The sequence below is a fragment of the Lepus europaeus genome, chromosome 3, assembly GCF_033115175.1.
Source record: "Lepus europaeus isolate LE1 chromosome 3, mLepTim1.pri, whole genome shotgun sequence".
Taxonomy (NCBI): Eukaryota; Metazoa; Chordata; class Mammalia; order Lagomorpha; family Leporidae; genus Lepus; species Lepus europaeus.
The window spans coordinates 82899524-82912847 of NC_084829.1; the positions used below are offsets into that span (position 1 = coordinate 82899524).

The 13324-nt window shown below is 40.2% G+C and overlaps 1 pseudogene; it reads left to right on the top strand.

Annotated features, from left to right (window-relative positions):
* The first annotated feature begins 11212 nt into the window (after window positions 1-11212).
* On the top strand, window positions 11213-11692 carry LOC133756990 (ubiquitin-ribosomal protein eS31 fusion protein-like; annotated as a pseudogene).
* Window positions 11693-13324: the final 1632 nt, after the last annotated feature.

Consider the following 13324-nt stretch of genomic DNA (forward strand, 5'->3'; position numbering starts at 1 on the left):
TTCCCATGAAAGAAGCCACTCTTCAAACTACTTTTACCAAAAACCTTTTGAGGAGTAATTCATCAATATCTTTTTAAATTTCTAGCATAGTTTTGGTCTCTTTCTATTTCTTACTTCAGTTAATTCTGATAATATATTTTTCTTGAGCCTGCAGTGTGGGGCAGCAAGTTAAGTTCTTGCCTGTAATGCCGGCATCCTATAGGAGCACTGGTTCAAGTCCCGTCTTCTTCACGCTAATCCAGCTACATAGTAATATGTCTAGGAAACCAGTGGAAGATGGCCCAAGTGGTTGGGTCCCTGCCACCTACGTGGGAGACCCAGACAAAATTGCAGGCTCCTGGCTTCAGCCTGGGCCAGCACTGGTTGTTGCAGCCTTTTGTGGAATGAACCAACAGATAGAATATCAAATAAATCTTATAACAATATTCTTTTGCTTAAAAATTCTCAATTTTTTTTTTGACAGAGTGTCTTGGCTTTCCATGCCTAAAATACTCTCATGGGCTCTTGAGCTAGATCCGAATGCCTTAAGGGCTGATTCTGAGGCCAGAGTGCTATTTAGGACATCTGCTATTCTAAGGGTCTGCTGTGTCTCCCGCTTCCCATGTTGGATCGTTCTCTCCCTTTTTGATTCTATTAGTTAGTATTAGCAGACCTAAATGAAAGATCTCTGCAAGTGAGATCCCAGTGGAAAGAACAGGTCATCAAATAAGGAGGTACCTTTCTCTGAAGGGAGGAAAGAACTTCCACTTTGACTATGACCCTGTCTGAATAAGATCGAAGTTGGCGAACTCAAAAGGCTTCCATAGCCTTGGCAACTCATGACTAGAGCCTAGGGAGATTACTGACGCCATAAACAAGAGTGTCAAATTGTTAAGTCAACAACAGGAGTCACTGTGTACTTACTTCTCAGGTGGGATCTGTCCTTAATGTGTTGTCCAATGTGAAGTAATGCTATAACTAGTACTGAAACAGTATTTTTACACCTTGTGTTTCTGTGTGGGTGCAAACTGATGAAATCCTTACTTAGTATATAGTGAATTGATCTTCTGTATATAAAGATAATTGAAAATGAAAAAAAAAACTTGGTGTTAAATTGGAAATTGCATAGAAAATTAATCAATTTTTAAAAAATATCATGTAGGATCTCTGTCCTTAATGTGCTGTACATTGTGATTTAGTGCTATAACTAGTACTCAAACAGTATTTTTCACTTTATGTTACTATGTGGGGGCAAACTATTGAAATCTTTACTTAATATATACTAAACTGATCTTCTGTATATAAAGAGAACTGAAGATGAATCTTGATGTGAACGGAAGGGGAGAGCGAGTGGGAAAGGGGAGGGTTGCGGGTGGGAGGGAAGTTTGGGGGGGGGGGAAGCCATTGTAATCCATACACTGTACTTTGGAAATTTATATTCATTAAATAAAAGTTTAAAAAAAATTCTCAATTTTATCAATGTTTCCAATTTATATACAGTCATTATGAAGTAGAACACAAAATATTTACAATTAAAAAGAAAACAAAAGATTAACTCTCATTCTATTATGTCCTGAATTTTCTTATTTTCTTTTTTTTTTAATAACTGGGTCTCAGCCAATTATAGCAGCAAGCTTCTCTCTCTCTCTCCCCCTCTCTCTCTCTCTTTCTCTCTCTCTCTCTCCTCTCTCTCTCTTTAAGGTTTATTTATATATTTGAAGGGCAGAGTTACAGAGAGGCAGAGGCAGAGAGAGAGAGAGAGAGAGAGAGAGATCTTTCATCTGCTGCTTCACTCCCCAAATGGCTGCAATGGCCAGAGTTGAGCAGATCAGAAGCCAAGAGCCAGGTCTTCCATGTGGATGCCAGGGCCCAAGGACTTGGGCCATCTTCGACTGCTTTCTCAGGTCTCAGCAGAGAGCTGGATCGGAAATGGAGCAGCTGGGTCCCTAACTGGCTCCCATATGGGATGCCAGCACTGCAGGCAGCGACTTTAGTCACTATGCCACAGTGCCTGCCCCTGAATTTTCTGAATTGTGCTTTTTTAAAAAAGATTTATTTTATTTATTTGAAAGTCAGAGTTACAGAGAAAGGTAAAGACAGAGAGAGAGAGGTCTTCCATCTGCTGGTTCCCTCCCCAGATGGCCACAACATTGACCTGCATGAGTTGCCAGTTGTTACTGAGCTGCTACAGAAATTTGACTATTTGTTTTACTTTCTTGGATGTTAACATTACACTACCAACTTACTAAAAAAAAGTACATTTCACGTAAGCTGCCAAAATCATTAGCATAAAATTATTTAACATCCTTAAAAAATATAGAGGAATCTTATGAGGTGGCAATCCCACTCACTACCAGGTATACATTCAGAAGAAATAGAATCACTTTCTTGAAAAGACATCTGCACTGTCATGTTCTTTGCAGCGTTATTAACAATAACCAATATATGGAATCAACCTAAATGTCCACCAAAAGATGAATGGATAAGAAAGTGTGCAGATGGGTGTTATGATACAGAGGGTTAAACCTCTACTTGGGACACATGCATCCTTTATCAGAGTGCTTGTTCAAGTCCTGGCTACGGCACTTCCAATCCAGTTCCTGGCAGATGATTCTGAGACACTGGCCCAAGCACTTGGGTTTCTACTACCACAGTGAGACACAGATGGAGTTCTTATTTCCTGGCCTCAGCCTGGCCCAATGCAGCCTTGACTGTTGCAGGTATTTGGTGAATGAACCAGTGGGTAGAAGATCTCATTCTCTCTCATTTTCTACCTTTTCTCTCTGAAACCCTACCTTTCAAATAAATAAATAATTCTTAAAAAAAGAAAAAGAAAGAAAAAATACCAAATATTTGATGGCTGCAAATTGGACATCTACTTTGTAAGGTCTCCATTTAAGATAAAAAAGAAGGAAAACATGACATATGTACATAATGTAATATTTCAGCCATAAAAAGAGTTGAAATCCTGTTATTTGGGACAACATGGATGAGACAGAAGATATTATCTTCTGCATTATCTCACTCATATGAAGGCACTTCAAAAAGTTTGTGGATGGGCCGGGGCTGTGGCATAGTGGGTAAGCCTCCACCTGCAGGCCGGCATCCCATATAGGCACCAGTTTGTGTTCTGGTAGCTCTCCTTCTAATCCAGCTCTCTGCTTATGGCCTGGGGGAGCAGTGGAGGATGGCCCAAGTTCTTGGGTCCCTGCACCCATGTGGAACCCAGAGAAAGCTCCTGGCTCCTAGCTTGGCATCAGCCCAGCTCTGGCCATTATGGCCATTTGGGGAGTGAACCAGAGGGTAGAGGACCTTTCTCTGTCTCTGCCTCTCTCTGTCTGTAACTCTGCCTCTCAAGTAATTAATACATTTTTTCAAAAAAAGTTTGTGGAAAATGGAATTAAAAGATATGCTTATTTTTGTGCAAAAATTTTGTCAGATTCATGCATACATAGGACCTTTAAAAAGTTCATGAAAATGGAGCAGGTATTGTGGTGGAGGGGGCCAAGTCCCTTCTTGGGACATCTACCTCCCACCCATATCAGAGTACCTGTCTGAATCTTGGCTACACTTCCCATCCAGCTTCCTTTTGATGCATCCTGGAAGGCAGCAGATGATGGTTTAAGTGCTTGGGCCTCTGCCAACCATGTGGGAGATCTGGATGGAGTTCTGGACTCCTGGCTTTGGTTTGGTCTGGTCCAGCCCTGACAGTTGTGGGCATCTGAGCGGTGAACCAGTGGGTGGGAGATCTCTCTCTCTCTCTTGCTCTGCCTTTCAAGTAGATGAAAAATAAATGAATAATTTTTTAAGTTCATTAAAATGTATACTATGAAAATCTATGTATAGATTAAAAATTATTTGAACCAAATGAACTTCTCTTTTAATTCCATTTTCCATGAACTTGTTGAAGTGCTCTTGTATGTGTAATATAAAACAGTTGATTTCATAGAAGATTAGCATAGAATAGTGGTTATCAGAGGATGGGGGAGGGAACAGGTAGAGAGAAGTTAAAAGGTTAGTTAATGGGTATAGTGTCACAGCTAGATAGAATGAATAAATTGTGGTGTTCTGTTACACAATAAAGTGAGTATAATTAACAAAAATGTACTGTATATTTCAAAATAGCTAAAAAAGATGATTTTTAATGTTCTCATAACAAAGAAATGATAAATGTTAGAGGTGATGACTATGCTAATTACTGTAGCTTGATCATTAAACAATGCATGCATGGATCAAAAATTACAGTGTAATCCATAAATATATATAATTATTTGTCCAAGTAAAATAAAATAATCAATACTAAAATAAAAACTAAAGAACCTGATAGAGCACACATGTACACACACAAATTCAGACCAACTGCCATTATGAAAGAAACATATACATTTTTAATAAAAAAATTACTTTCAAGTTAAAGTCTATAATCAACAAAAAAAAGCTAGTAGAATTTATCCTATAACGACTGATAAGTACACCACATCAGTTGGTCAAAAAGAACTTATATAAAAATAAATATCTATTTTTGAATTTTGTGACAGGCAGTTTGGGCTACTATCGAAAATTACTACAGGCTTAAACAGCAATATATTTATTTCCCACAATTCTGGAGATTTGAAAGTACAAGATCAAGGGGCTGGCAGCTCCAGCATTCATTGAGGCCCTGTTTCCTAGTTTGCAGCTGTCTCTTTTCATTGTATTCTCAAATAATGAAGGAGACACACACACACACACACACACAGAGGGAGAGAGAGATACCTTTTGTCACCTTTCCTTTTAATAAAACTAGTCCCATCACGAAGGCCCCACTGTTGTGACCTATTCCAACCTTAATTCCCAAAGTCCTTACCACATACTTTATGTTGGGGGTTAGGGTTTCAACAAATGAATTTTAGGGGTATGCAGGCATTTAGTCCATAACAAGTTTTTTGAAAACATTTATTTATTATTATTATTTTTGTAGAGTTATTTATTTATTGAGTGACAGTGAGAAACAGAGACAGATAGATGGAGATCTTCAGAGATCTTCAACCCTCTGGTTCATTCCCCCAAAAGCTTGCAATAGCCAGGGCTGGTCCCAAGCTTAAGCTGAGAGCTGGGAATTTAATGTAGATCTTCCACATGAGTGGTAAGAACCCAACCACTTAAGCCATCACCACTGCCTTTTAGGGCTTGTACTAACAGGAAGTTAGAGACAGGAGCTACAACCAGGCATTGTGCCCAGGTACTTTGACACAAAATAATTGCTAGGCCAAATGCTTGTCCCACATGGTAAGTTTTAATAATAGTAAGCTAGAAATTGAATAAAACTTCCTTACAACAATAAAGATTTTCATTATGAAATAATATCACACTTAACATTGAAATAATTATGTTCCAGGGCCAGTGCTGTGCCATAGCAGGGAAAGCTGCTGCCTGCATGCCGGTATCTCATATGGGTGCCAGTCCGAGTCCCGGATACTCCACTTCTGATCCAGATTGCTGCTATGGCCTGGGAAAGCAGTAGAACATGGCCCAAGTCCTTGGGCCCCTGCACCCGTGTGAGAGACCAGGAAGAAGCTCCTGGCTCCTGGCTTTGGATCAACACAGCTCCGGCCACTGCGGTCATCCAGTGAGTGAACCAGTGGATGGAAGACCTCTCTCTCTCCCCCCACCCCCCACCGCCTCTGCCTCTCTGTAACTCTGCCTTTCAAATAAATAAATAAGTCTTTAAAAAAAAGAAATACTTATGTTCTGTTAAAGAGTACAAAAGGGAATCTACCCTTATTACCATTAATTAATGCTATGTAAATCCTAGCAATTAAAAAATTACATGAGGGGCTGGTGCTGTGACATAGTAGGTAAAGCCGCTGCCTGCAGTGCCGGCATCCCTTATGGGTGCCGGTTTGAGTCCCAGCTGCTTCAATTCATACCTGCTCTCTGCTATAGCTGAGAAAGCAGCGGAAGATGGCCCAAGTCCTTAAGCCCCTGTACCCACATGGGAGACCCGGAAGAAGCTCCTGGCTCCTGACTTTGGATTGGCACAGTTCCAGCTGCTGTGGCCATTTGGGGAGTGAACCAGTGGAAGGATGACTTCTCTCTCTGCCTCTGCCTCTCTGTAACTCTGCCTTTCAACTAAATGAGTGAATCTTTAAAAAAAATTATGTGAAATAAATAAGAAGCATAACTATGGAAAAGAAAAATGTATCATTACGTATGGATAAGGTTGTATATATTTACAACCAATAAGAAAGTTAAATGAAATAGATAAGAAAGCAATCACTGGGGCTGGTGCTGTGGCACAGGGGGCTTAGCTTGTGATTCCAATGTGGGAGTACTGGCTTGAGTTCTGGCTGCTCCCTTCCAATCCAGCTTCCTGCTAAAGTGCCTGGGAAGACAGCAGAAGATGTTCCAAACACTTGGGCCTCTACCATCCACCCATGTGGGAGACCAGGATGGAGCTGTGGTTACTGGCTTCAGCCTGGTCCAACTCTGGCTGTTGCAGTCATTTGGGAAGTGAACCAGCAAATGGAGGAGTTCTCCATCTCTCTGTCTCTCCCTTTCTCTCTGTTTCTTGGCCTTGAGAATGATGGAACGTAATGGCTTCAAAATTTGAACTGCCATATTAGTAGCATGTATAGATTCCTCTGTTGAAGGGGATTAGGGAGAGAAAAGCTAAGAACAAGAAAAACTTTGGCCATAGAAGGAATGGAACTACCCTTTCTTCTGGTACTGGAACTGTTGAATAAATAACTGAAATGGAGGAAAACATTTAAAAATGTTGAGTTTTAGGTCTATATCACATGGTTGATGTTCATAGTAAGCTATATAAGTCTAAGTTGCTGAGAAGATATATGAACAAGAGTTATCAATTTGTGAGTCATCCAAATTTCCATGACTGAAGTTTTGGTAATGAAGAAATTGCTTAGGAAGAGTATGTGAAGAATAGCAAAAGACCGAAAGGCTTACATCTAAGAAGGAGCAGTCAGAAAAATCCCAAGAAAATACAGGAGAGGACAGCGTTACAGACATCAAAGGAAAAAAAGCATTTCAAGAAGGAGGAAGTTGTCAACCAATACTGAGAGGGCAGGTAAGCAGGGAACCAAAGGTTCCACTAGATGTGGTGTCTAGGAAGTCACTGTTGACTTTGTCAAGGCCAAGTTCCATTGAGTGGCAAAGGTAAAAGCAAGATGCAGTAGGCTAATGTGTGAGCAGGATATCAGTACACAAGTCATGTATGGACAACTCTTTCAAGTAAAGGAAGAACCAGAGATAACGTCTTAGAAGGAAACATAAAGGCAAGGGTTATTTTGATTTTCATATAAAGAGATATTTGGCAATAAAAGTTGGGAGGAGCCAGAAGGAGAGAAGTTGAAGAGAGAGGGGGAAAAAAAGGAATAATCTATTTATCCAGCTTTTTAGAAGGGAAGGTAAACTCCATAATCAAGAGCCAGGGTCTTTGTTTTTCTCACTGTTTTGTGCATAAAAATTGCATAGTTTACTGGGATGGCTATCACAAAGCACAACACACAAAGACCTAAAACAATAGAAATGTATTGTTTTGCAGCCCTGGAAACCAAAAGTCTCAAGTCAAGACTGGCGAAGCTTTGCTCCCTCTGAAACCTTTCTGGCCTCTTTCTGGCTTCTGGTGGTATTTGGGCAATCTTTGCTGTTCTTTGGCTTGTAACTGCCCTCTATGTCTCATGTTTTTGCATGGCCCTCTGTTCAGTAATCAAGTTGGATTAGGAATGGATTTCACTCCAGTATGACCTCATCTTAATTAGCTACATCTACAATAATCCTAATTCCAAATGAGGTTACATTCTGTGGTTCTGTTAAAACTTCAACATATCTTTGGGGGGATAAGGACACATAATTCAACCCATAGCAAACAATATGGTTGGTTGAATGAATGAATATGTTACACAGCATGGGAGAAACAATTTGCCTTACACCAGAGGAGGAGTACCATTGCATAGTGAAAAGGGGTGAAAAATAGTGGATACATATAAAGGCTGTTATAAGCAAATTTTGTCATATGAAGATTTCAAAATTCTCCATGGAGAGTGAGGCGAAATCATCTGCCGAGGTAAGGAGAGTTGAGATAGGAGAGGGAAGAATTAAGAGGTGTAGAGGAGAAAGGAAGCCTTAGAGGGGAAAGAAAACTGACAAAGGAAGCAAGGACTGCCTCATGGCACTGAGGGAGTTGGAGATCATCAGTTTATGGTGATCTACATCTTCCCTGCTGCGTGATTTCAGCAGCAAGGCTCAGGAATATTGGTGTATTACTGAAGAAGGCAAGTGGTTGGATTAATCCACAGCTGGGGTTTTGCCAGTTAGTCACCTAGGAAGGGTAACAGAGTGAGAGCACCAGGGGGCTACTAATAAATCTTGGAATCAGGCTCGATAAGAAGGAAAGTTAAGGACAAGTGAGGCTTGATGTAAATGCAAAAATTCTTAACTATTTTTGTGCCATGCACCTCTTTGCCTCTGTAGTGATGCCTATCAACCCCTTCTCAAAAATTTTTTAAATGTATAAAATAAAAATACAGAATTAGCATTATGGCACAGTAGGTTAAGATGCCACCTGGGACACAGCCATCCCATACTGGATTGCTGGTTAGAGTCCTGGCTGCTCTGCTTCCAATCCAGCTTTTTGGTAATGTGTCAGGAAGGTAGAAGAAGATGGTCCAAATACTTGTATCTGTCAATCAGGATGGAGTTCCTGGCTCCTGGCTTTGGCCTGGCCCAGCCCTGGCTATTTTGGCCATTTAAGGAGTGAACCAGTAGATGGAAGACATCTCTCTCTCTCTCTCAATCTCTTTCTCACTCTGTCTCTCTCTCCCTCCCCCCAACCCTTCCTCTCCTATTTGCTCTCTTAATTTTTACAATAATCTATTTTCAGTTTACTTTATACTCAAAAGGTTAACCATACAGGGGCCAGCGCTGTGACACAGTGGGTTAAGCCACCGTCTTGCAGTGTTGGCATCCCATATGGGCACCGGTTCAAGTCCTGGCTGCTCCACTTCCGATCCAGCTCCCTGCTAATGCATTTGGAAAAGCAGCAGAAGAAGGTCCAAGTCCTTGGGTCCCTGCATCCACATGGGAGACCCAGATGAAGCTCCTGGCTCCTGGTTTCAGCCCAGCCCAGCACTGGCCATTTGCAGCCATTTGGGAAGTGAACCAGCAGATGGAAGGTCTCTCACTCTCCTTCTCACTGTAATTCTGACTTTCAAATAAATAAATAAACCTTTTTAAAAAAATTAATCATACACCGACTAAAGAGTTCAACAAATAGTAAAAAGAAGAAAAGCATTGTTCCTCAACAGTAGAGACAAGGGCCGTAAACAATCATCTAATTTCAAAATGTCAATTTCACTCCAAAACATTACATTTTTAGTACTCTATTAGTTGTCCCAGATCAGGGAAAACATATGGTATTTGTCTTTTTGATACTGGCTTATTTCACTAAGTATAATGGTTAATAGTTGCATCCATTTTGTAGCAAAAGACAAGGTTTCATTATTTTTTATGGCTGAGTAGTATTCCATAGTGTGTGTGTGTGTGTGTGTATAGGTTATATTCATATTTACTCTATACTGATCAATCTTCAAAAAATTCAATGTTAGTATATGAATCATTTATTGTAAATCTACAGTGAAAATTAAAATAGTATTTGAGACTATTGTATTTCCTGAAATATGACTGTTTAGTTAAACAATAACACTATGGGCAGAATTGAAGTTACTAGTTGACACAAGTGTTTACTATGTATTTGACAAACTCTTGTCCCCAAGATACCTCTGAAGCTGAAGTGATAAATTACTTTTTTTAAATCCATGACATTAATTATCTTTCTAGAATTTTGTTTGTTAGACTTAACCAAAGAGCTTCTTTCAGCTCCAGCCGTTGTGGCCATCTGGAAAGTGAACCAGCAGATGGAGGACTTCTCTCTCTCTACCTCTCCTCTCTCTCAAATAAATAAATAAATCTTTAAAAAAAAAAAACAAAACATACAAAAATTTAAAAAATTTTAACACTGTAATAAACATTCCATTTTTTAAAATTTTTATTTATTTGAGATATAGAGTTACAGATATAGATATAGAGTTACAGTGAGAGGAGAGACAGAGAGAAAGGTCTTCCGTCCGCTGGTTTATTCCCTAAATGGCGTCAACAGCCAGAGCTGCACCGATCTGATGCCAGGAGCCAGAATCTTCTTCCGGGTCTCCATGTGGTTGCAGGGGCCCCAGGACTTGGGCGATCTTCCACTGCTTTCCCAGGCCATAGCAGAGAGTTGGATTGGAAGAGGAGCAGCCTGGACTAGAACCGGTGCCCATATGAGATGCTGGCATTTCAGGCCAGGGCTTTAACCTGCTGCGCCACAGCTCCAGCCCCTAAATATTCCATTTTCTATTAACTCTTTGAAATACTCTCATATTTCTTAACAGAAAGTGTATTTCTAAGTAGCTGTATATTATAGTCATGACCCTAAAATATCTAGTCACTTATTCTCAGGTAGTTGAATGTGTAAGGTTATGTATTAGCATCGTATTGACTTCCCACTATTCATTCTATTTCCAAATAAGGGGTGGAGAATGTCCAGCTTCAAAATCATTTGGTCTGGCCCTACCAAAGCAATTGTAGGAAGGACTCAAAACTCAGTAAATATCTAGCAGGCTAATTTTTAAGTTGATAATATTGTATGGCCTGAGAATGATGTTATAAATATCCAAATAGCCCTTGGAAGAAACAGGTTTCTCACCCCTGTCCCAAATGATGAGTCCACATCCATCATGTTAACGACATTTCTCTTCATAATAAGTGGGTAAGGAATGAATATGTGATCTAATTTGATAAGAGCGTGAAGAATAGTTTGTCAGGAATTTCCAAAAAAAGATTCTTATTCCTAAGAAGAAAAAAAGTGAGAGATAATCCCTCCTTTCCCCTAGATATTGCTATGTCTGCATATGATGTCTGGAACTGTTGCTGCTATTTTGTGAACATGAGACAAGTCATCCTGAACACAAAGTTTATTGGCTGAGGATGGTAGAATGGAAGACTTTTCTCTCTGTCTCTCCCTCCCTCTGTAACTCTACCTCTTAAATAAACAAAATCTTTTTAAAAAAAAGAGTATATTTTTGAATATTTCATGAAGTTTAATCACCTGTCCCATGAAAACTGTTACAAAGAAGATAATGTTAAAATTTGTATTAGAGCTTTTCGATCCACCATCTGTGGTGGGCCCACCACCAGGATGCAGATTTTCATAAAAACCCTTATGAGAAAGACTATCACACGATGTTGAACCCTTGGATACAACAGAAAATGTGAAAGCCAAAATCCAGGGTAAGGAAGGATCAGCAAAGACTGATCTTTACTGGCCAACAACTGGAAGATGGACGAACTTTATCTGACTACAACATTCAAAAGGAGTCTACTCAACACCTTGTGTTGAGACTTGTGGTGGTGACAAGAAAGGAAGAAGTCTTACACCACTCCCAAGAAGAATAAGCATAAGAGAAAGAAGGTTAAGTTGGCTGTCCTGAAGTACTATAAGTACTTATAGTACTATAAGTACTATAAGGTGGATGAGAATGGCAAAATCAGTTACCTGCATTGTGAGTACCCTTCAGATGAATGTGGTGCTGGAGTGTTTATGGCCAGCCACTTTGATAGACATTACTGTGGCAAATGTTGTCTGACTTACTGCTTCAACAAATCAGAAGACAAATAATTGTATATAAGGAGTTAATAAAAGACATTAATGTATTTAAAAATTTTTGTATAAGAACTCTTAAGTTACCATAAAAGTATATTATGTTCTCTAACACTTTTGTAGTTCAGATCCTGCATCTGTGTGTATGCTTGGTGATTCATTTATTTAACTGAAAAGGCAGAGCAAGAGAGAGAGAGAAAATTCCATCCACTGGTTCACTTCCCAAATACCTACAATAGCCAGGGCTGGGTCAGGCTGAAGTCTGGAGTGTAGAACTCCATATGGGTCTCCCTTGTAGGTTCCAGGGGCCCTCACACTCAAGCCAATCTGCTGCCTCTCAGGATGTACTAGCAGGAAGCTGGATCACAAGTAGAGCCATCAGGATTCAAACCAGCATTACCATATGGGATGTAGGCATCCTAAGTATCAGGTTAACCTGTTGTGCCACAAAGTCCACCCCTGTTTTTCTAATATTTTCAAAATTTGAAAGCAGTAATATTCAATAAGTATGAATATAAAAATTGTGTGGCTAGCAAAAAATATAACTTTTAATCATTTGGCTTAAGAAAATTGTAATGTGTATTACTTAGCTGTTGATCACTGAAATGAAATACCTGAGACAAACTACTTATGAAGGAAAGAGAGGTTTATTTAGCTCACAGTTTGGGAGGTTGAGAGTCCAAATGGCATGGTGCAAGCTTTGGCAAAGGTTCTGTGGCAGATGGAGGAGCATGTGGATAGGAGGGATCACATAGGAAGTCAGGAAGCAGACAGAGAGAGTGCTCTTAAACCCAGGCTTTTGCAGCACTCTCAGGAGAACTACCTTTCAAAGGTTCATTCCCAATGACCTAAGGACCTCCCAACAACCCCCATTTCCTCAGAGTTCCTTCACCTCCTTGTGGTACCACCCTGGGGAACAAGCCTTTAATACATCTGCCTTTATTTATTTATTTTAAATTTATTTTTTAAGGAATACAAATTTCATAAGTATAACTTTAGGAATATAATTATTCCCAGCATGCCCACCTTCCTACCCTTCCTCCTCCTCCGTTTCCCCTTGCCAGTTCCATTTTCCATTAAGAATCATTTTCAATTACCTTTGTATACACAAGAGCGAAAGATTTCAACAATTTGCACACACACATACACATACACACAAAGAAAAAACTGAGAAACTAGTTTTACAGTGAACTCTCATAATACAACTCATTGAGGACAGAGGTCCTACATGGAGAGTTAGTGCACAGTGACTCCTTTTGTTAATTTAACAATTAACACTCTTTAATACATTGGCCTTTTTTTTTTTTTTTTTTGACAGGCAGTGTATAGTGTGAGAGAGAGACAGAAAGAAAGGTCTTCCTTTTTGCCGTTGGTTCACCCTCCAATGGCCGCTGCGGCCGGCGCATCTCACCAATCCGAAGCCAGGAGCCAGGTGCTTCTCCTGGTCTCCCATGCGGGTGCAGGGCCCAAGCACTTGGGCCATCCTCCACTGCCTTCCCGGGCCATAGCAGAGAGCTGACCTGGAAGAGGGGCAACCGGGATAGAATCCGGCGCCCCGACCGGGACTAGAACCCGGTGTGTCGGCGCCGCAAGGCAGAGGATTAGCCTGTTAAACCACGGCGCCGGCCAATACATTGGCCTTTAAAGGTG